The sequence below is a fragment of the Cupressus sempervirens genome, unplaced genomic scaffold (assembly GCF_028749045.1).
Source record: "Cupressus sempervirens isolate cs-2001-9-10 unplaced genomic scaffold, ASM2874904v1 CseChr00s100001_01, whole genome shotgun sequence".
In the NCBI taxonomy this organism is placed as follows: Eukaryota; Viridiplantae; Streptophyta; class Pinopsida; order Cupressales; family Cupressaceae; genus Cupressus; species Cupressus sempervirens.
This window is the reverse complement of record NW_028322205.1, coordinates 5,808,735-5,833,238: the sequence shown is the minus strand read 5'-3', so window position 1 is coordinate 5,833,238 and position 24,504 is coordinate 5,808,735. Positions and strand designations below refer to the sequence as shown.

The 24,504-nt window shown below is 35.8% G+C and overlaps 1 pseudogene; it reads right to left on the bottom strand.

The window, feature by feature from the left end:
- Positions 1–1,306: 1,306 nt before the first annotated feature.
- Positions 1,307–21,754, bottom strand: LOC149527885 (cytochrome P450 76T24 pseudogene; annotated as a pseudogene).
- Positions 21,755–24,504: the final 2,750 nt, after the last annotated feature.

The following is a 24,504-nucleotide window of genomic DNA, read 5'->3' as shown; positions in this document are numbered from 1 at the left end:
GGGCTGTAGTTGGATCACGCTGGATCTATAAGATAAAACACGGTGCAGATGGTAGCATCGAGAAATACAAGGCTAGGTTTGTGGCAAAGGGGTTCTCTCAGAAGGAGGGAATAGACTATGAGGATACATTTGCTCCAGTTGCCAGGTATACTTCTATACGAGCTGTAATCTCACTTGCAGCACAAATGGGATGGCAGATCCATCAAATGGATGTCAAGACAACATTCCTCAATGGTGAGTTGAAGGAGGAGGTATACATAGAACAACCAGAAGGCTTTGTAGCACACAACAAAGAGACCCACGTGTGCAGATTGAAGAAAGTTGTTCGACTACAATACATACCTACAAATGAGCAGGTAGCAGACATTCTGACGAAGGCTTTGGGAAAGGCCAAATTTATCTTCTTCAAAGATAAGATGGGTGTCATGCAGAACAGCTTCCTCGCTAAGAGGGAGTGTTAATTATTGTTAGTTGGACAGCTGTTATTTCTGACCTGAAAATAGCAGCACTATTTATTGGTAGCTTGGACAGCTATTCGTCCTTATCTATGAATAGCGGTTGTATTTATGGGTGGTTTGGACAGCTGTTTGTCCACTTGTCAAAAATTAGTAAATGGTTATTATTTACTAATTTTAGTGATTCCTTTTGGACACTTTGCAACCAATTCTATTATTGGCTGTCGAGTTGTCTTAATCTCAACCGTTGGTTAGATTTAATCTCGGTCGTTGGTTTACCAACGAGAGTAGTATAAAAAGGGGTCTAGGGGGCATTTGGAGAGGAAGGGAGAAGCTTTGGTGAAGCAGTTTGCAGTGTTAGCAAACAATCTTGCAGTGTTAGCAAGGGCACAGTGAAGAAGCGTTTTGGAGAAGCAGTTTGCAGTGTTAGCAAGGGCGTAGTGTTAGCGCAGGGATAGCAGTGAGAAATATCAGTGGGAGAAATTAGGAGGTTGTCAGAGTTCTGCCAGTGTGAGGCAAGGAATTTTGTATCTCTTGATTTGCTGAAGTTTAATATAATTTCTCATATGTAGAACTGGTTTTCCCTTAGGGGTTTTTCCAGGGACAATTTGTCCGAAAATATTGTGTTCATTGTGTTGCGCATTTCTTTCCGTATTTTAAGTGAAGTTGCAGTTGTGTTATTTTTCAATATTAGCTGAGAATTGTTTTCAGCAGTTTAATAATCATTTGTGATAGGAGATTAATAATCAGTGACTGCAATAGTTTGATTTTTCACAAATTCTAACTACACACTTAACATCCGAAAGTCAAATACAACAGCAAGAACATTTGGAAAGTCATATCATGGAAAGCTAGTATAGATAATTTGGCAGACGTGGCGCAGGGATTGCCTTTAACGCCACTGCCTTCTTCAAAGTAAGTGCAAACTCGTCCGTCATGTTTATCTGATCGCACCTCATCCCCTCTGGAAGTACCCACTCAAACGAATGAAGCAGAGATGCCAAAATGAAATGAACCATTCGACTTGCCAATGGAAGCCCGGGGCAAATTCTTCTTCCGGATCCGAATGGAATCAGCTCATAGTGTTGTCCCCTGTAATCTATCTTGCTATTCTCGCCTTCTAAAAACCTTTCCGGCACAAATTCCGACGGATTGCTCCAGACTTGAGGGTCCCTCCCGATTGCCCACACGTTCACCATCACCTGCGTGTCTTTGGGTATCACAAATCCCTCGATCACGCAGGAACTTTCGGCTTTGTGGGGAAGCAGCAGAGGAGCTGTCTGATGCAAACGGAATATTTCCTTCACTACCGCATTGAGATAAGGCAGCTGATCAAGATCAGATTCTTCCACCCTTCTGTTGCAACCGACCACTTCATCCAATTCTCGTCGGGCTACACTCAATTTCTGAGGATTGCGAATGAATTCTGCCATGGCCCATTCAATTGTTGTCGTGGTCGTTTCACTGCCGGCAATAAAAAGCTCCTGACAAATGAGACACACAATTAATTAAGCATTCCGGGCAAAACATGATGAACTATCGGAAAGCAAAAAATGGTTGATTTCAGTATTTACGCTTATGAGGACTCGAATATCAACGAGAGTAAAGTCTTCCCTTCTGCAGTCCAGGAGGACGTCCAGAAAATCCTTTTTTGCGTCAGTCTTCTCAACATTTTCGCCGGCAGGTGCTAGTCTTTTGTGTATGAAGGAATCGACGAAATGATACATACCCTGCATGTGTTTGGCCGTCTGACAGCACAGGCCCTGCGGGTCGAGGAACCGGAGAAACGGGAAGAAGTCAGAGAAATCGGGGGTTCCGCCGAGCTTCATCAGCTCGCAGACGGGATGGTTGAATTCGGTCGAGGCCGGATCGTGCGGATCGTAGACGTTTGTGCTGAAGACACGCTCCCCAAGAGATTAAGAGACTTGCAGAACCCGGTATGCCCGATATCGATAACATTTCCATTGTCCTCGAAAATGAGTCGAACGGTGCCAAACACCTGATCTCTTCTGAGATGTTGCAGAGCTTCCGTTCTTTTGGGGCTGAAAAGCTCGACCGTTGAGATGCGTCGGAGGTTGCACCAGTGAGGTCCGTATTCGCCCCAAATGAGGGAGAACTTGTGATGAGAAAGAGCTTTGGCTGTTTCTATCACCGTCCGCCCGGCCAAAACGTGGTCGTGGGTTTTAAAGACCACCTTCGCCATGGCAGCAGAGGAGACGACCACTGTTGTCTTCATGCCTAGATGCAGAGTCATCAATGGGCCGTATTTGAGAGAGAGTGCGTGTAGAGACTCGTGAGGCCTCTTTCCAAGCTGGAGGAGGTTTCCGAGAAGAGGCAAGGCAGGCGGTCCAGGAGGCAGAGGAAGCCCCATCTTCCTCTGTCTTCTCCATACAAAGAAAAAGAAGAAGAGGGCGAGATTTCTAATCTGAACCTACTAGGAGCTCTACATGTTTATACAGTTTCGTTTTATATTTACCTAAATCGTCCTTTCTTCTTTACCGTGACCTGCCAAGTGCAGTCCTCCATCCACCTTCAACGACAACAATATCTTGACCGCGTTAACTTATCTGTGTTGAAAAGTCTGTGAAAGTATAATTCATTTTCTTCTGTCCCCAAAGTGTAACGATAAGGTTTGGATTTAGGAGAATACCATCGCATTCCCTCCACATGCATAATAATTGGTGAGGGTCCGTTTGGTTTTGGAAGATGATATGAATTGGCTTTTTCAAAATCTGGATTTGAAAATATGTTTTTTGAGTGTAAAAACATAGATTGGACTACTTTTTGAAATTTGTCCTTAACTCCAAGCTTACACATAAAAATGTGTCTTCACATGCATCTTCCGAGTGAAACAAATGGTTTAAGTAAAATTCCAAAAATCAGAATGAAGATTTGTAAAACCTTGATTTGGCTAAACCAAAGTTTGTAGAAATCTAGGTTTTTTAAATTCCGGGAACCAAATGGACCTTGAGTGATCTGATTGATTTTGAAAGTTAAATCTATCCTGACGCAAAAAGTGACATGGGTCAATATGGTTAATACATGGTATGAAAATAGATGGAATAGACAACAACGACAGAGCAAATAGAAATTTTCATGGAAATTGAAATTTTAAATTTTAAAATCATCCCGCATAGGATTATCCCACTCAATATAATATTTGTATTTCAAAATCATCCCGCTATTACTATCCCACCCAATATACTATTTGTAGCGTTGTTGGTTGTTGGTTTCTTGATTTCTAGTTTTGAGGAGCATCAATGGTGGACGCAACTACACAAAATGAAGAAAAGTGTAGGCTTACTATTTTTCAGTTTTATAAAATCAATCTATCAAATTGGACGATGTCATCTAGCTCCACATTTGGTAAATATATCAATTTTCCTTCATATTTTGCTATGACTATCCATGTTTGGTTACTGTTGATTGAGCAATGTTTTTATCTTTTTATCTTGTTACATTTTTTTGCTATAACATACAAGGAGCATACATAGAGCATACAAATGCATGATCTGTGATGTGGGGGGAAAGATTTCAAGTGCCTACTCACCATATCATTATTCATCGCCACATCAAATTATCAAACTTCACAAATACCCAAGGGTAAGAGGGATTGATGCATGCAAATGATTAATTAGCTTATTAGAGAACAATTTTTTTCACTTTGTCCATAGTTTTATTTATATAAATGGATGAAAGAAAATAGTACAACGTAGCATTTGACCAAGCTAGGATCAACAATTTTCTTGCATACAGAATTGGCCCAATAGCACATAGACCCATCAACCAGTAGGGGCCTCAATATCTTCAACAAAGGTTACAGAGCCTATTATTTAGGCACTTCAAAGAAGAGCTAAAATAACTTGGGGCAGTTGACCAAGGAGTGGAAGTAGCAGACGATCTCGTCAAATACATTTTTTTGACAAGAGAAATTGTCTTTCTATTCAAAGCCCTTGTGTGGCTTAGCTAGGATATGTTTCCAAACAGGAATCTCCCTTTATGGCTTCCATTCACAAGTTTAACTGTATTACAAATTTATAATAGAGAGAATATAAGAGAGCCATACGAAGAAAATGTGGAGTTAAGCATCTTGCTTTGTGTATTTTAAATGAATATCCCATTCTTTAAAATTAAAATAAATACATGTTGCCTACAACCTCTACTTAACTGAAAAATATTTGACAGTCTTCCTTTAGTAGTCTACAAGAAAAGTTTTGTGATATTCAATCAATGGATCACTTGACGTTGAAATTGTTGAATGAGTTGTCTTCACTATTGGCTTGTTTTGAAGAGTTATCTGCATCATCTAAACATGCATTCCCTCACACATTTAAATTTTTTGGAATTCTCACATTGTATAAATCTCAAACTTAGAGAGACATGTAGCAAAAGATAACAAAACTAGAAATTTTAGACTTCCAAGGAAAAAATTATTATTATTTTTAGTGAAGCTTTCAATTGTAAAGTAGTTAACATGCATGATTTTTATAAAATTTAATTTAGCATTGAATTGTCATTGCGTTGACATTTAGTTTATCATTATTATTTTCAATCTCATAATTATTAATGTTAGTTTTAAGTAGATTTTTAAAAGAAAGTATTGTTCATAGAAGTATTTTATTTTATATAGTTAGATACAATTAATTAAATTAAATTAAATTATTATTATTATGTGATAAGCATGTTATATATTTAGGTCAATCTATTTAAATGCAATGCTTATTTCAAGAAATTGTTTACTACAATTATGTAGTGAAAAATACTATAGTCTTATGTGAAGTTGGGTTCATTCTTGTCTTTATATTCATACTCATTCTAACATAATTGATCCATTTTCCATTTGTCTTCACATATCACAAAAAACATCAATTATTTATGTAAGATTATATATAATAATAAAAAAAACATTACTCTCACTTTAAGGTCAACTTCTTTAAACTTTCCAAGAAAGCATGTGAGTTCATTCATTACATTGTAATTGATTATCCTAAACAATTTCCAAATATATTATGTTTGAAATTGATTTAGTACCTATCATTTTATTTTTAGGCTCTTGGTTAATTGAAAGTACTAAAATTTCTAAAATTACTTTGATGAAGTTTGAATTTTTTTTTTATATAGAAATTGAAATAATGCACACTAAAAATATTACAAATGAGAGATTGATGACACTCTAGTTCAATTAATTATTACAAATCTTATTCATATAATGAAGACAAATAATGAATATGAATGTACCAATTTTCTTCCACACTGAGCATCTTATCTTCTATTATACCCTTCCAATATTTAACTTAATTTCCATTTAACATGTTTAACTCATAAAAAATTCTATTATAAGTTTCTTTCTATAAATTGTATTTTTAAAATTAGAATAAGTTTTTTAAAAATAGAAAGTATTTAATGTAAAGTATCATATTTAAAATTTAATTAAATATTATTATTTTTCTTTTACTTCTAAAAAATGTTTTTTTCCCATTTTTTATTTATAGCAATTTTAATTTTAGAAATATATAGTATATAACTAATCAAATTTAAAATAACTTCATCAAAATACTTTAAAAAAAAAGATGTATGTGTTCTATAATAATTTCCAACATGAATTTTTTTGAAAAAAACTAAATTTACAATAGTGAATTTTGATAGGCATAAATATTTAAGAGTTGTATAAACTTTTTACCATAAAATTTATATTTTATATCAAATAGTAAAAGTTAAATAGTTTTAACAACATATAAATATAAATTATTAAATTTGAAAACATAATTTTGTCAAATATTTATGGGTTTAATTTGTTCATAATTGAAAATAATGTCGATAATTGATCAAGTTCAATGACCAAATGAAATTATCAAAAAATAATTCTAAAAGAATAATAATACATTTGAACAAGAATAATAATAATATATTTTATAATAAATACTTGCCAAAAAAATTCATTAAATTATAACTATTAATTTTTTTTAGTGACTTATATAATATTCAACATTTTACAAATATGTATATTTTAATAAATTTGAAAATCATAATATTTTAAACTTGTAATGGATATGATCTAGAGAAAAATCAATATCTTTCAAAAAGTAGCTCTCCAAAATAGCAATATTCTCTATTTCGAAAAAGCAAGAAAGGAAGCCTTTCAAAAAAGAGAATTTTTCTATATTAGAAAGGGCATGTAAGTGCCTATCTAAAACAACAAAAATGGTTAACACACAAGTTTAACCCAGAAAAGATGCATATTAACCCCCAGCTTGGTCAAAGAAGAAAATGAGCCAACTCAGCAATAGCGAAAACCAAGTTCACTCAATTAAAGAACAAACTAAGCCAAAGTTGAGTCACTCAGGGGAAGAGTAAATCAAGCTATCTTGGTCAATGAAGAACTAGAGCACATTTCCCAATGCATGATGGAAGTGGTAACATTGATTTTTTGATTTTAAAGGTTGTAAAAAGTGATGCTTGGGAAAAGGAAAATATGGGGATAACATGAAAGTTTTCCCACTGCCACATGGTACAAGCATATTTGTCATAACTTGATACTGCTATTTGGGAAGAAAAGAAAGGAAGGCTTCCAAAATAGAAAAATTTACTATTTCAAAAAGATGGTGATAATCACTTTCCAAAATAGAAAAAGCCATTAGCACAAAATGTTAACCCTTTCCAAAACATGTGTTAACCCACCTATGACTCTTACACCTAGTTTATTTTTAATCTTTCTATCTTCAATAGTGTTAGTGACCATATTGTCTTCTAAAGAAATAAATACAAATTAACTCTAAATGCCTAGATAGGAAGATTGAATCAGCACTAATAGTTTGATAGGTTATCATTAGATTGATAACCTTCCTTTGAATTTTATCAGATACATCTCCCTATACATGATTTTTAATGAATTCAAATATAGATGCTTTTAGCTAGAAAGCATGAAAGGTTTACAAACATCCACTCGTAAACATGAAATAGATGTGAAAGATTAACTAACTAAAAAAAATTAAACAAAAAATAACACAAAGTTCATTTGCCAAGATACTGCATTACAAAGCAAAAATGAAGAATGTATCTTCCATCCTCTTGAGAAAATGAAAAATAAAAGCTTTTAAAGATATCTTGAAATGATACCATAATCAGAAAATAGTGACATTAAAATGCATTTTAGAGAAAACTGAAAACAATACAAAGATCATGATCAGTGGAAAGAATCTGCTTCATAACCAAAGTTTTGATGCAATTATCCTCTAGTCTCCCTTCTCTAAAGTGTAAAAGACAACAAAGATCCTCTTACACATTTACAGTCAAAGTCACTATCTAAGGAAAACTAAAACTTTTCCCTTGCATTACATAAAACAAATCAAAACTTATCCTTTTCTCTAACACACCATTCAGAAACAAGCTCTGCTTTCCCTCCTTCACAAGGAATAAAATAATTTGGAACAACTCTTTCCCTCTTTCTATAAAACATAATATGTAGTCTTGGGAAGAAGAAGTGGAACCCTTCTACCGTTACTTTGTCATACATTTATTTCCTTTTAGTTATTAAAACTGCTTCTTTTCAAGTTTAACTCTTTTTTAGAGATTAAGAGACTTCAAGAATTTCCTTATGCTCAGCCACGAGAACTTTCTAATGATATATTCTCCAATTTAGACTCTTTGAAAGGTTTCATAACTACATTTGATAGGTGGCACTAACTTAATTTCACAATCACTTTACAAACCTTGGAGATAGTTCCTATTGGGATATACTTGCTTTAATTCTGCTAACAATTCTTTTCTCAATATATTCTATCCTCATGTGATCTACAATATTAGCCCTTTGGTACAAAAGGCACATTTAGCTCTCAATCATTGCGTATAGTATGCTTTTCACCATGCTTGTGCACAACTCCATAGATTTCAATGTGCTCATATCTTTTTATATCCTTAGGAATCATTGATGAAATGTGAGCATTTTCTCCCATCATTCTTTTCTCTATTTTCTTTTACTACCACAGAGGTACTAAGTTCAATCTTTATGACTGCGGCATTTTGAATTAGCTATTTAAATTCTTGGGTTCATGTAACTTCCATTCATGGGATCATGACATGGAAGGAGTCAAAGGGATCTTACTACATATATCTTTTGACATCGATGTGCTATTAGATCCTCTTCATTTCTTTTGCATCTGGCATTAAAACCTGACATTTCTTTCAGTTTCAATGTTTCCATTGATATGTAAAGATAGGCTCTATCTTCAAACTATGTATATATGGCAGATGATAGAAACTTGAATCACATGTTTGACGTGTGCCTAAACATCTTATACCACTTCTTTTATTACTGGACTAAGCCATGACTAACAATTATATGCTTCTCGGCAACTTCTTAAGCTAGCTGTATAATGACATGCATGAACATTGAGAAGCAAAAAGATCACCATGAAAGACCACAAGTATCCATTTATACCAACAATTTTCTTGAAGTCTACTTCAAGAATTTTCATCATGTATTTGTGAAAATCTAAGTTTGGATTTGATTTATAGCGAGCCTCAACGAAGCTCTATTGTAGTGTGCTATAATCCACCTTTGTCACCAAACCATAGGATTGCTTAAAAATCATCATTAAGATTTTCATATGGGATTGGCATGGATAAAGCCACATTCCTAAGGAGAAACTTGGGCTCTTGGAGTTATCAGGTCTTCTATTATTATATTTTCTTTAACTAACATCTTTCAATTTTTCCTATTTTGCATATGCCTATGAGAGTGCATAGCAATTAGTGTATGTAAAAACATTTGTGTAAGTGCACCAAGTTGTGGTGTCAAAAAGGTGACACGTTATTTTATTTTTTTAAATTTTCAATAGCGCACATGCACTATCACTTGGGTAGCTCGAGCCATAGTGAATATGCACTATAGTACTTATGTGCTATAGCATGTATGCATTTTGTAAAAAGAAAAAATATTATAAATGGGCTGCATACCTACAGCCCATTCATTTTCACTCATTTTCCCTACTCCTCGCTGCAGGGTGTACACGGATTGCAACAAAACAAGTTTTTCACCACCTGACTTGCCAATATGCCTCCTCATCATCAAAGTTAGAGATCACAAGCATGTCTTATGTTATCTAAATTTCTTTTTTCATTGTTTGATATGTTTTTTATATTATTTTGTAGGTTTTTTATAATTTTTCTTTATATTTATTTATTTATTTAGATTTAAATTGATTCCTTATCAGGAAATGTCAATAATGAACCAGCAAATCCCCAAGAAGGTCAAAAGCCTCAACAAGACCAAAATGAAAACCCTCAAGAAAAATCAAAATCAAAACCCACCACAAGAAGAATAACAAATTTTGCAGCCTGAACCAATTGCAAGACCTCCTCCTAGCACACAAGAAAATATAATAAATGAAATAGAAAGAGAAAAAACTAAATTAGAAGGACTCATTGGTCAGTTGAAACAATGCAAACAAACCAATCCAATGAGAGCTCAATTGTCATCGTCCCTCGAATCCATTAAGACCCACATAGCTTTTATTAGTAGTTAGTTAGATGTTTGTCGGGTTAAGAGGGAAGAACAAAAAACATATTATTATAATAAATTATCATATCAAGACGTTAGAAAAAAAGATATACCAAAAGGTAGAAAATGTGCATTATTTAGAAAACCCATTGAATAAAATACTATTAGAAATGATACTAAATGGTTCCCCATCCATTGGTGCATACACGATGCTATTGGAAATAACTTTTGGGATAGATGGTGGATGGTTTTTGATGCCTCTCCTTACAATCATCACGAGGTCCCCATGTATTTATTAAGGAAATTGTATTGCGAGTTTGTCCTTGGGGAGGTCCCCAATTATTTTGATATATTGCACTCTCAAGGTAGAGGTGGGGGTCATCATTTAACAGGCTAGGGGCATGTCATGACCCTAATGTAGTTAGGGCACCTGTGGTCAAGCCACAGGGTGAGCATGTGACTATTCCTTGAATTGTCAAGGAACATGTAGAGGCTAGCGCTCTAGGGACTATTAGAGCTTCGACACAGACCGTCATTCATTGCACGAGTCCATTAGTTGAGGAGGAGCCTTCTACACATCGCGGTCACATGTGCACATCATGCATATCCTTATGCACATTTGGTAGTCATGCTAAAGATGGTGCGAATGATGGGCTAGTGATGGATGAGTTCCTGAATGAGACATTTGGCATTGACACATAGGTAAATTACAATTATAATAAACTAATTTGATCACATTTCATATGTATAGTGAATGACTAAATAATTAGCATGTATTAACATTTTTCAAAATTCAAGGTTAGAGTGTTGGCAGGCCTAGTAGTGATTCCTTGGCCCCATTTTTCATACCCTTGACAAGTCTAGAGGTATATATTGATTTAATCATTTAAATGAATACATATATCTTTTAAGTAATCGTATTAAGGGTTGACAAAAAAATTTGTGCATGTGCATTAGTTCTCTACTGGACTATTAACATTCACTATAAACTTTGAGCCTAAACACGACATGAACTTCGTAGAGGTACATTTGTTTAATGTTAATTTAATTCATTTGATTATATTTGTTTCATGTTTCATGTTACATTTAATGTGTACTATATGACATGCAGCTTTTGACATCAGAGACTCCTCCTCATCTCCGATAGTCTGTCGATCATGGAGTGGCTGCAGCTATGGCTAGTTCATAGCCATTGACTAAGGTATCAAAGAATTTTCTTGGTTTTAGTTGTTGTTTATAATATTTAGTATTGAAATTTATAATGTTATTTATAATTGATTATATTGATTCAATTTTTGTAAGGTCTTGTCACACTTGATCATCCATGAGCCTTCGAGGTGGACTTGCAGAGCAACTATATGATGATGGTAAGAAAATAATTAATTGTGTGTGTACATATATTTGATTTCAATGTATAATAATTATTGATTCATATCTACTTTATTTGTATCAACTTGAGTTAGGGAAGAGCCTCAACAAGAGGACTAGCGAGCATGTGAGGAGGAACCCATCATCACCACTGTCTCCCTCCACACAATGACTGAAGGCCTCTAGAGATTGGTTTTCCTTCTCCTCATGGGAAGGATAAGATATAGTTGATAGACATGTACATGTATAGGCATCAGTAGACATATATGTTGGATTTTATATTAGTGGACATATTTGATATAGATTTGATATATATATGACATTTTATATTTGATGTATGATATTTATTTGATGCATGACATTATTAGACTCATGCCATTATTGGTTAATATATGATATGTTTTTTCATGTACAACATTATTGGTTATCATAATATATTGTGTTTTTTAATGTACATGACATTATTGGTTATCATTTTATATTATATGTTTGTTCATGTATGACATTAAATTGAATACCTAATCAGTTTGAAACTTTGATAGAACATTTATTAACAATAAACTTTACCAATGTTTAAGCATAAGTTTATCATTTCCAATATGTCATCTTAATATGATTTATGATCTTGTTCATGTTTAAAGTTTTCCTTCTCTATCATTTGTTTATCAAGCTTAATTCAATACCTAATTAGTTTAAATTTTTGATACAATATTGATCAGCAATACGCTTTATTAGTGTTAAAGAAAAAAAATTATCATTTACAATTTATGCCATTGTCATATTGATTTATGATCTTCTTCTTCATGTTTAAAGCCTACCTTCTATGTTATGCATCTAAAAATTTATCATAAATTATTATCACAAACATATAACAAATCTAAAACTGAAAACAATACATTAAATTAATTCCAAGATTTAGTTATGATGTAGAGCCTAATAGGATTCTCAAGGTTTCATTAATTCCATATGTTCGATCTGCCATCATAGAATACCAATTATAATGGGCATTCACATGTATTCCAATGCATATATTTCCTTATATGCACAATTGGTCAATGTCGTACCTTATAGAAGATAGAATTTTATAGGTAGAATGATGCAGAGGTTAGGGTACAATAAGCACAATGCTGATGTCAGTCTAACAAGAAAAATTATACACCCAAACTTCTACACCTTGACACAACAATAACACTAAGAGATCATCATTAATCCATTACAACTTTACACTAACAAACTTGGCTTCACAGCCATGAATGGTGGATTCTCACAAATAAGGTTGATCAGCATGTTAAGGGGTTCATCCCAACACTAAAACCAAGGAACCATGGCCAAACAACAACCCAAACACAAATTTCATAACTTTGTCCTCATAATGCAACATCTAGGCTACTAGCCCTTCCAAAGACAAATTAGGCAACTAGTACCATATCTTCCAAAAGACCTTAGGAACTAATTAGCATTCCAAGTACCCTTTATTGATTTTTTTATATCCCCAAAAGGGCAAGTGCTGAAGCCATTTACAAGCCTTCCAAAACTAGACTGTTATATAGGCCTAATAGCCCCAATTAGGCCACCTTAATAAAGGAAGTACCAAAAATATAGTGAGAAAGACCAAACCAATGCATCCAATAATTAGGTTGGGTTAAGGGAAGGCATATTCCAAAGTTTCACTTACTGACTCAAATCTCAAGGCATGTAAATTAGCAAATTCCATAACGCAATAGAGTTGTCAAATGGTAATGCCAACTCATTTGTGCAAATTTCTTATAGCCACAGAAACCACCGAAGTCCTAATGTACATTTCACAACCTCCCATTCCACCAAGAATCAAATTTTTCCAAAAGTGGAAATGGGAGAAATCAACATTCTTTTCCAAAACCCTAGGTGGTTAGGGTTTGAAAGAAACTCTTACAAAAAAACCTTATATCTCCAACCACCCAGTGAATCAAGGGCTTAGAGTAGGCTCATTGGAAAGGTGACTCTATAGGCTTCAATAAAAACTAACTCTCTAGGCCCCCTAGTTTGTACAGTCTGTACAATGCATGATAAAGCAGTCTTTTTGTAGGAAAAATGATGGTTTCTTTATTGATTTCAAAGAAAAAGTACAATCTATGTCTTCCACCCACCTGTAAGGGCTTATGAAGACCTTCCTCCAACTGGTCCAACTGATTTTCAAAGGTTGTGACCATTGGATGGAGCCATTACAAACAAAAGTCCATATTATTGCATAAATGTTGCATTATTACCCTAGTTATGCAACTTATTTTTCTTTTTATGACTTTATAAAAACTTCTAAAGATCCTAACACCTCATATGACTTCTAACAAGACCTTAGGAGACTACTAGACCCCTGTGACCTCATGAATCAACTAGTTTATAGCAATACTAAAGTTGTTGAAGGGTTCACACAATAGGGTATAAATGCAAGAAAGCCTAAAAACAACCAAACATGCTAAAAAGAAGTTTGAAAAGGCCTAGAAGACCTTAAAACTATTCATTTTGATAGGAGAAGACTTATGACTCCTTTGTTTGATGGGGTGCTCCCACACCATAGAATTACTCAATCTTGTACTACACTAGATAAGATGTTCTCTATTATGCATAATGTTTAGCTCTAGCATTATTTATAAGAGCATTTCAAGGTTGGGAACCACTTCAACATCCTTTGAATGGTTTAGAGGTAATTTCATTGTGGCAAAGGCTTATGCAAGGAAACAAGACTTGTGATTTTGACATTTACATAGAAGCAGAACTTGCTTCTTCAACTCCTTACACTCAACTCTTTATTAAAGTTAATCTTATAGTACTGAGAATAGGTTCTAAAAATTCCTGGGAGCCAAGGGACCCTGAACCTATGCTACATTTTCTAGAGACATAGGAGAAGTAATTATATGATTTAGTACTTCATAACATTTTGGATCATATAGTGACGCCCAAATTAATAATAGCAGTAGATACTTGGGATCCTCGTAGGGAGATTGGGCCAATACATGCACAATTACATCCTTAGCTTCCATTTTGGGGCCAGCATATGGAGCCTTTATATCCAACCATTTTTTATAAGTTGGGGAATGTACAGGTAGATTTCTTATGGCCCATTAAGTACATCACTTTTTGAGATTTTACTTCAACCCAAGATCATGTCAACTTTTCCATATTTTTCCTTATTTATGAGTTGAGGATGTGAGTGGCAATAACGTCATAAAGTCCTCCAAAAGTATCCCCAACAAACTTTTAACTAGCCTAGTCTCATTTAATGGCTATTGGTCAACAATTAGAAGCTTGACATGAATCCATTAACCAATCCAAATGAATTTGACCAACTAAATATATATAAGTAACACTTCTTATGATTATAAAATAATTAAAATTACACACAAGTATTTGTTTTAGTTTTATTCTATTTAGTATTAATACTAACTTTTTGTACATTATTGCCAGTGAAACAAATAATAAAGCAATCAATTCAACAATATGTGATTTCTAAAACAACTTCTTAGGATAAAACATCAAAGAAAATAATTCCTTGTTGTTGACAAACTAATATATAAAATTTATATGGTAGGTCTAGTCATCAATAGTTTTTCATCATTTTTTAAAGAATTGTAAAGTATTTATATGTGTTGCCAAATGGTAAGAATTACTTTTGAAAAAGTTAACCACAATTTGAATGTGCTACAAAATCAATAGAAATAAATGAAATCAATTTTGAACTACTTAAAGGCAAGACATAGAAATTTAACTTCTAATTCCCTATCTAAATGCAAAGAGCTATTATCATTTATTCATAATGTTTGGGCATATCAAAATATTATCCTAGAAACAACAATATGATCCATCCCATAGCAACTTGTGGACTTAGACTTTTTGCAATTAAGGAGGAGAAGAACTTTGAAGAGGAATACTTTTATGGCATCATGTTGAGACAATTATGATGCAACTAGTTCCTAGTTCTTTGAATCTAGACTATCTTGGCATTTCACCTATGCTAAATACAACCCACCTTTAGCCCTAATGTGAGTGGAAAAGATGACATCAATTATTTTATGAGAAATGGAAAAAATGCTCCAGAAAGATTCCCCAACTTCCACCCCAAAATTGGATGAATATTTTGAATGCTACACTTATGTTGATCCTAGCACTTTGAAAAATAGGGTGTACATATTAGGATTCTCAAGATTTAATGAAACATTAATGAAGCAAAGATCTAACTACTACAAAGGTTTGAAAAGTTGTTCATCGCATTCACTATTATTGCCTTGAATATTTTCCTTTGATCTCATTCCTTCATAATGCCCTCACCTTATGCATTGATTATCATCAATGTTGTCTCTATAGTGATGCATTGATTATTCCTTTGTAAACCCTCATAATGATGCAAAATAGTGATCTCTATCATTCCTCTGATAGTTTTGACACAATCTTATAAACCTATGGCATATTAGAATATGTGCCATATTAAGCCTACCTCTAAGAAACCCTTAAGATTGTGAGTTATGATGAAGAGGAAAATTTATGAGCCCTTTATAATCTTATCCTTCTACACATCACACATATTTTATCCATGATATTTTCAATGTGAGGGAGATAAATAGAAACTTATGAAGTCTTGTAGGCCCCTTAATGTGTCATTATCTTTGTTAGAAATGTTTCGGTTTGGAATGCCCGAGAATGTTTGAGCGCTCAATGGGATAGGAAAAGGTTGGGGCTAGTGTTTACTTAGCCACCTGGAGCTAACAAAATAGACAATTTGATCCTAGGAGGAAAGGTGAGAGAGATTTGGCAGTTGGCAACTTTGTACTAGCCAACACTATAAGTTTCAGCATCACCCGAGATGGTGTCACAAAATCAAATTAGAGTAAGATCTCCAAGAAGTGAGAGGGGTTATTGTAGGTCTCTACAACATGGTCCTATAGAAACTAGAATCACATCCATAGCTTCCACAAGCTCTAAGATATACCCCATCAAAGATCAGTGCCCTTTGGCATTTAATGACCCTTAGGGATGTTTTAGTTTAGCATGCCAAAGAATGTTCAAGCACTGAACAAGATGGGACAAGGTTGGGGATAGGGTTTACCTAGCCACCCGAAGCTAATGAAATAGATAGTTTGATTCCACGATGAAAGGTGAGAGAAATTTGGCAGTTGGCGACTTTGTACTGGCCAACACTATAAGTTTTAGCATCACTCGAGATGGTGTCGCAAAATCAAAATAGAGTATGATCTATAAAAAGTGAGAGAGGTTATTGTAGGTCTCCACAACATGGTCCTATAGGAACTAGAATCATATTCATACCTCATACAAGCTTTGAGATATGCCCTATCAAAGATCATAGCTCTATGGCATTTAATGACCCTTAGGGACGTTCTAGTTTGGTGTGCCCAAGCAAATTTGAGCACTGAATAGGATGGTACAAGTTTGGGGATAGAGTTTACCCAACCACTCAGAGCTAGTGGAGTAGATAGCTTGATCCCATGATGAAAGATGAGAGAGATTTGGTAGTTGGCAACTTTCTACTGGCCAACACTACAAGTTTCAGCATCACCCAATATGGCATCGCAAAATCAAAACATAGTATGATATCTAAAAAGTGAGAGAGTTTATTGTAGGTCTCCACAACATGGTCCTATAGGAACTAGAATTGCATCCATACCTCACATGAGCTTCGAGATATGCACCATCAAAGATAGCAACCCTGTGCCATTTAGTGACGCTTAGGGACATTTTGGTTCGGCATGCCCAAGAATGTTTCAGTATTGAACAAGATGGGACAAGGTTTGGGATAGGGTTTACCTAGCCATCCAGAGCTAACAGAGAAGACAATTTGATCCCATGACAAAAGGTGAGAGAGATTTGGCAATTCACAACTTTGTACTGGCTAACACTACAAGTTTCAGCATCACTCGAGATAGTGTTGTAAAATAAAAATGGAGTATGATTTCCAAAAAATGAGAGAAGTTATTGTAGGCCTCTATAACATAGTCCTATAGGAACTAGAATCGCATCCATAGCTTGCACAAGCTCTAAGATATGCCCCATCAAAGATCGCAACCCTATGACATTTAGTGACTCTTAGGGATGTTCCAGTTCAGCATGCCCAACAATGTTTGAGCACTAAAATGGATAGGAAAAGGCTGGGGATAGGGTTTACCTAGCCACTTGAAGCTAACAAAATATATAGTTCGATCCCACAACCCATTTTTCACTAAGCTACAAATTTGAGCAACTTTTACAACTTTCAAAAATTCAACTTTACACAAAAGGTGCAATTTTTACATTTTTCACTTGATTCCAATTCTATGACTTGGAAAAGGTTTTTCAATAGTAAAATAAATTATTTTCAAATGCTCAGCCCTTCACCATTCCCAAACTCTTGTAAAGTTGTCAACATTTTTTCAATTTTGCTTTGATAACTTTTTCAAATTTTTGCAATTTTTTGACATCTTAACTCTTAGACAACTAAAACATAACCTAATGACCCTAAGGACCTTTTTAACCTTCTAAGAAACATAAAAATATTTTTTTCCCATAAAAATAACCTATATTGCTCATTTTTATGACAAAAAAGTGGTCTATAGTGTAACACTAGAGACTTGGTCCAAAACAACCATACCTCATCTTTTGATATGCTATAGAGGAGCGAAATGGGTAACCTAATCTTTAATTTATTTTCTTAATTTTATAGAAAAGTGTGGGAAAAAAATGCAAGAGGATAGTATTTTATGTAAGAGGACAACATTTTATGCATTTTTTCTCTTTTTACATCATCACAAATGGATCAAGGTCTACAACCTCAGATTGCTCCTCCTTAAAGGTATTTCTTCCTCTTTAGTAAGAGACATAGCTCTGATACCACTTTGATGCAATGGAATGGGTAGTGGGAATGGACAAGGTTCCTAGAGTCCTCTTCATTGAAGGTTAAGGAAAAATGAGTGTCATTGTTAATCCAATCAGCCCCAAAACACCTATCACAAGTGCTTGATAAGATGGTATGGTTATCACAATCCAACCACTCCTAGGAATCCCCAATCACAAGTAAAACCTATCACAAAGACAACTAATCACTAGTTTCTCTTAAGGGCATTATAAGGCTTATTTGACACAAAACCCCACAAATAAATAAGGACTAGGGGTGACTTCCAAGCATGGAAAGGGTCTATTTAGGTCCAAACTAACATGAATCAAAAAATTAGATTCAAACTATGCAACTTTCATTGGCTAGTTGATTAACAAACTCAAGACTAGGCTTGTAGCCTTGAACATAGAAAATCACAAACATCTCCTCACAACCCAAAAAAAAGAATCACTAATTTCGATACCCTTTTGGGTTTTATACAACATACTAAAGCCTTGGGATCTCAAGATAAGTATGCAACAACTAAGTTTTTTAAGGCTCACTTAGGAATGTAGGCAATTAAGCATCCATTAACAAAGGAAGTACCCTACCCCTTGAGCAAAACTTCACAAAAATTATAATATGAGGGGAATCATGTAAGATGATCACATACCAATTTTTGAGCCTTGAAACCTTCTTTGTAGCAAGTTATGGAAGATGTTGCTACAAATTTCTAGCATGCACATGGATCTTGCATGCCTAAGGCATCAAGCTTTTCTCTCCAGCCTCATTATTTTGACATAAAACTAAAAGGAACATGAAAAAAATTGTGCTAACTTAGATTCTACCAAGAGTCATTAATTTCCCATGGTGGAATCTCAAGATATGAGAGAAAATAAATGAAACCTTGGAAATATCTTGAGTTGTGGAGAGAATTAGAACCTCATTCTAGATGCAACAAAAGGGTAAGTGCACAAAGTTATGGTGCCAAAAGGGGGGTATAAGTGGACACCTTTTTCCTAAAATCTACAAATTTTGAACTACAACAAGAATTTGAAGATAGTTACGCTCAAAATTTTCAGATATGACAAAAAAAAAGTCGTAGTCCTTTGAATCTAGTTTCTAAACTACTAATTTCTTTTCAAAATGGTTTAGTTTTAGGTCCTCAAAAAAGGGGGCCACAAAAAGTGGTACTGTTTATTCCAAAAAAACATAACACAGTACAAAGTATGGCCCCCCTAAAATTTTAACTTTTTTTTTGAAATTTTTTAATTGCTCTGGTCAAAAGTTACTTAACACTATGTAGTTTGTCCCAGATTTTTCGAGTAATTTTATAATGTCTATTTTTTTTTAATGAATTTTTTAACTAGACACATCCCAAAAATGTCAAATATCTGTGTGCTCCCCCTAGAAATAATTGAAACTAATCTAAAATCAAAACTTTTTTTTTTCAAAGTGTGTAAACTGGAGTCTAGTTTCTAAAAAACTAAGTTGTTACAAAATTCGATGAACGAGCTAAAATCTATAGCCCAATTAGTACATTGTGATTTTTGACAAAAAATGAACATACATTCAAAAGAAATTATAGATAAAAGGCTTGAAATAGTTCAAATTAAAAATAAATTATATGGTTAGATAGCTAACACAGAGACCTATAATGCTATGTAACCTGATCTTATGGGAGCACAGAAGAAAAAAAAATCATTTTTTGTATGTTTGTTGGAAAACACGTCTCATGCCTATTCATAAAATCCAAACCTTTGGGTTGGATCTCCAAGGCAAAACCAAGCCTTAATCTTGGGTTTGATTAAGGTTTAAATAGCACGTGTGCCCTATAGCGTGCATGTGCTATAGCATGCATGCACTGTTTAAACCTCAGTTCTAAATAGCATGTGCACGCTATAGGGCGCATGCATTATAGTGTGCAAACACTATTAGGATGTAAGTTGCAAAAGAGAACTAGGTGTGGGGGGGATAGTGGAATGGCTATGTGTGTGCATGAAAGAGATAGAGAGAAAGTAGGGGAGAGGAGAGGGGAGAGAGTATAGGATGGGAGAGAGAAAGTGAGAAAGAGTAGGGATGGCAAAGAGAGTATAGGATGAGAAAGAGAGAGAGAGAGAGAGAGAGAGAGAGAGAGAGAGAGAGAGAGAGAGAGAGAGTAGGGATGGCAAAGAGAGAAAGTGTGAGAGAGAGTAGGGGTGGAAAAGAGAGAGAGTGAGATGGGGGAAAGAGATTTAAAGTAGGGGATGGGAGAGAGAGGAAGTGAGAGAGAGAGAGAGTAGGGGTGGAAAAGAGAGTGCGGGATGGGGGAAAGAGATTTAACGTAGGGGATGGGAGAGAGAGGAAGTGTGAGAGAGAGTACAGGTTGGGAGAGAGAGATTAAGAGTAGGGGATGGGGGAGAGAGAGAGTAGGCGATGGGAGAGGAAGAACTTGAGAGAGAGGAGGATGGGAGTGCATGTGTGTGAAAGAGAGAGAGTATGGAATGGGAGAGGGGGAAGACAAAGTAGCTCAAGAGAGAGGAGGGGATGGAAGAGAGAGTAGGTAATGGGAGAGGGGGAGACAGGGGGGAATAGAAATGTGAGAGAGAGAGAGAGAGAGAGAGAGAGAGAGAGAGAGAGAGAGAGAGAGAGAGTGGAGAGGGAGAGAGTGAGAGTGAGAGTGAGAGAGAGAGTAGGCAGTGGGAGAGGGAGTGGGAGAGGGAGAGCAAGTGAGAGAAAAAGTAGGGGATGCAAGAGGAGAGAGGGGGTATGGGTATGTGTGTGTGAAAGAGAGAGTCAAGAATGAGAGAGGGGAGAGAGAGATAGAGAGAGTAGGCAATGGTAGAGGGATGGGGGGGGAGAGAGAGAGAGAGAGAGAGAGAGAGAGAGAGAGAGAGAGAGAGAGAGAGAGAGAGAGTAGGAGATGGGAGAGGGAGTGGGAGGGAGAGAGAGGTGGAACGGAAGCATTTAAGAGAGATAGAGTATGGGATGGGAGAGATTAGGCAGTGGGACAAGGACTGTGAGAGATAGAGAGAGGGGGGAGTGGGAATGTGTATTTATTTATAAGAGAGATAGAGTAAAGGATGGGAGAGAGTGTGAGAATTTAAGAGAAAGTAGTAGGGGATGGGAAAGAGTGAGAGTAAGGGATGGAGAGAGAGAGAGAGAGAGAGAGAGAGAGAGAGAGAGAGAGAGAGAAAGAGAACTTGAGAGAGATAGACAGTAGGCAGTAGGAGAGGGAGTGGGAGAGGGAGAGGGAGAGGGAGAGAAATAGGGGGGATGGGAGTGTGTGTGATAGACGTAGAGAGTAGGGGATGGGAGAGAAGAAGAAGAGTGGGGGGATAAGAGTGTGTGTATCTATGAAAATGAGAGAGTAGGGGATGGGAGCACTAATGCATTTGGCATCGATTTGCGACGGCTAAGTGTTGCAATTACGACGGCAATGTGTCACCACTGTGACGGTATTAGATGTCATTTATTTTTAGTCACAAATTACGATGTCTATCCTTAGACGTCGCAATTTCGATGCCTATCTATCATAATTTCACCATTCTAATTGGGCATGGCTCCCACCGCAATGCATGCGGCGGTCATCACAATTCTGATGCCTTCCCCACGCATTGCGACGGGGTGGCATCGACATCTGCCCATGGGTTGGCTAAGGCGAGAGCCTTTCCAGTTCTCCCATGAGCGTCGCAATTGCGACGACCCTCAAAAATTGCGATGGGGCTAGTAGCACGGTAGTGCTGGTGTTGACGCTGCTGACCATCACAATGTTTCCAATGTGTTGCAATTACAATGCAAAGGGAGGAATTACGACAGTGACGCTATGCATGCGACGCACATTTCATCACAATGTGTGGGCAGACGTCGCAATTGTGATGTCTGCGGTTAGCAATATGGCAGGGCCGCTGTGGTGGTGACGCCAACTTTCGTCACTACCACAGCGGCCCCGCCACAAGAATGATGCATCATGGGGCATATGAATTCATATGCCCCCCAAGTGACAGAAATCATACATTCTTTCCAAATGACAGCAATCTCTTTTAGTGTTGCAGGTGTAAACAAGATATCCGACCAACAGGTAGAAAATTTGTCAAATGTCAATTTCATTTCAGAAAGTCTAGAAAAGAACACGAGTTCTGGCCAGTCATGCATTAAATCTAGATCATCAGAAGATCATGATGCATCATGCTTGCGGTGGGGCCGCTCACATTCCTGCCACAGCGGCCCCGCCGCAAGCATGATGCATCATGATCTACTGATGATTTGGATTTACTGCATGACTAGCCAAAACTTGTGTTCTTTTCTAGACTTTCTGAAATGAAATTGACATTTGACAAATTTTCTACCTATTGGGATTTCTTGTTTACACCTGCAACACTAAAAGAGATTGCTATCATTTGGAAAGAATGCATGTTTTCTGTCACTTGGGGGGCATATGAATCTTGTAAGTGGTTTTCCTTTGGATGTCCAATGTTCAATGACACCCTCTTCTTTAGTTTAGAGCCATTATACTGAGATTCATACCCACCTGCTGTTTGAATGCTAGTTTTCTTATCTTGTATATAGAATAGCATGCAAGCTTTCTCGGAAAGCACACTTTTCTCAATGAATGAATAGACCTAGAGTACAAAATGTCATAAGAATAACTTCAATTAGTCTAAGCAACTTCAGTATAATTAGTGTTACCATATAAAGAAAAGGTTCTACATAAAATTGTAGTTCTTTTGTGTATCCTATTATACATAAATTATAATGAGCTTGCTCCACAAAATTGAACATGTCTTCACAACTGTAGCAAATGTATACCCGATTATCATCTAAAGCATGCCAGATGCCTGTGGATGAACAAATAAAGCAGAAATAATGACCAGAATGTGTTCTCTAGCCATCATGAACAAAAACACCATAAAGAGTGTTCTTAAAATTGCCCTCCTATGATTGATCAATAGACAAAAAAACTAGAATATCATTCAAATGTGCAATATTTATTAAGAAAATAGTAGATATTACAAAAACTATATTATTAGATTCCACTAAAAATGTGATCCACTGGCAAATAATATTGTAAGGGGTACTTACATGTGAACTGCTAACAAATGGTTTGAGATCCAACGTACAACCAAAGTCTACTTTTTTGTGAATTTTTCCTCCAGATCCAACTACATTGAAGTGCTTGAGATGAATTGCAAGAACATGTGGTTCTTTATCAATTTTGAGTTGTTCTAGAGCCTTCACTTTTACTTTGCATCGTTCACATTGATCTCTTTTCACACCCCCATCTAACTGCTCCACTGCCGTGTAATGGGATAATGCTTACATGGACCTAAGGAAAGCTTTATGCTTGACCAAAGGCAAGGCACTGGCAGCTAAAAGTCAGGATGATCGAACTGGAGTGAACAATGACTTTACAGAAAACACTTTGAAAACTTGTTAAGAAAATCTATCAACCTACAATAAGATTGTATTAAAACTAGAATTATACAGATCCATATTATTAAAATTTAAAATACCTGTTAGTATTAGGTGTTCAAAAAAGCACACGCCGGACACCTCTTGGAATGTTCTGGGCCTCCATAACATTTTCTACAATAAGAAAGAAATCCAAATAATATTAAATCTTTGCTGAAACTCCAATTCACAAGGATGTATAGTTATGTTCTAATAATCAAATACTAATAGTAAAAAACACAAAGCTGAAAGTAAAGTTGTGAGTGAAATTTGAGCACATTTGAAGCCCTCCACACCAAGAAGTGCCTAATGTGGCCTTAATTAGCTCACACCTAATGTGGCCTTAATTAGGCCCTCAAAACCATGTCTAGGTCATAGGAGGGCCCAGATCTGAAGGAGTGGTGTTAAGACTTATAACAGTACCAGAGAACTTGCTAAATAGATCACAAGGCTTGAAGTTCTTGTGTCCCCAAGGCATCATTAGACCTAGAAAACATATTAGACCCTGCAAAAAATTACAAATTGGGATGAAATGTCCCCAAATCTTACTTTATATGTGGCAACTTGCATTGGGAGTGATGTCGAGCCTAAAATTACTTCATTTTGGGGCCATTTTGTGGGACATATACCATTGAATCTCAATCAACATGGCTCTAAGTAATCTGCAGTCATGGATACAAAATGTGTGGTACTCAAACCCCATTGGTCTGACCTTAACTGCTTAACATGTGGCCTTAAATGCGCCCAACAAGCTAAAATTGAGCTTAATTGGCAGAGAACTGAGCACAAAACTCAAGATAAGGCAACAATGTGGACTTGGATGATTAGTTGGGTTGAAATTTCTAAGCAACTGGCCCTGTAAACATAGTGTGTGGGCCTATACATGGCCCCAGTGTAACTTGAATCCAATAAGGGCC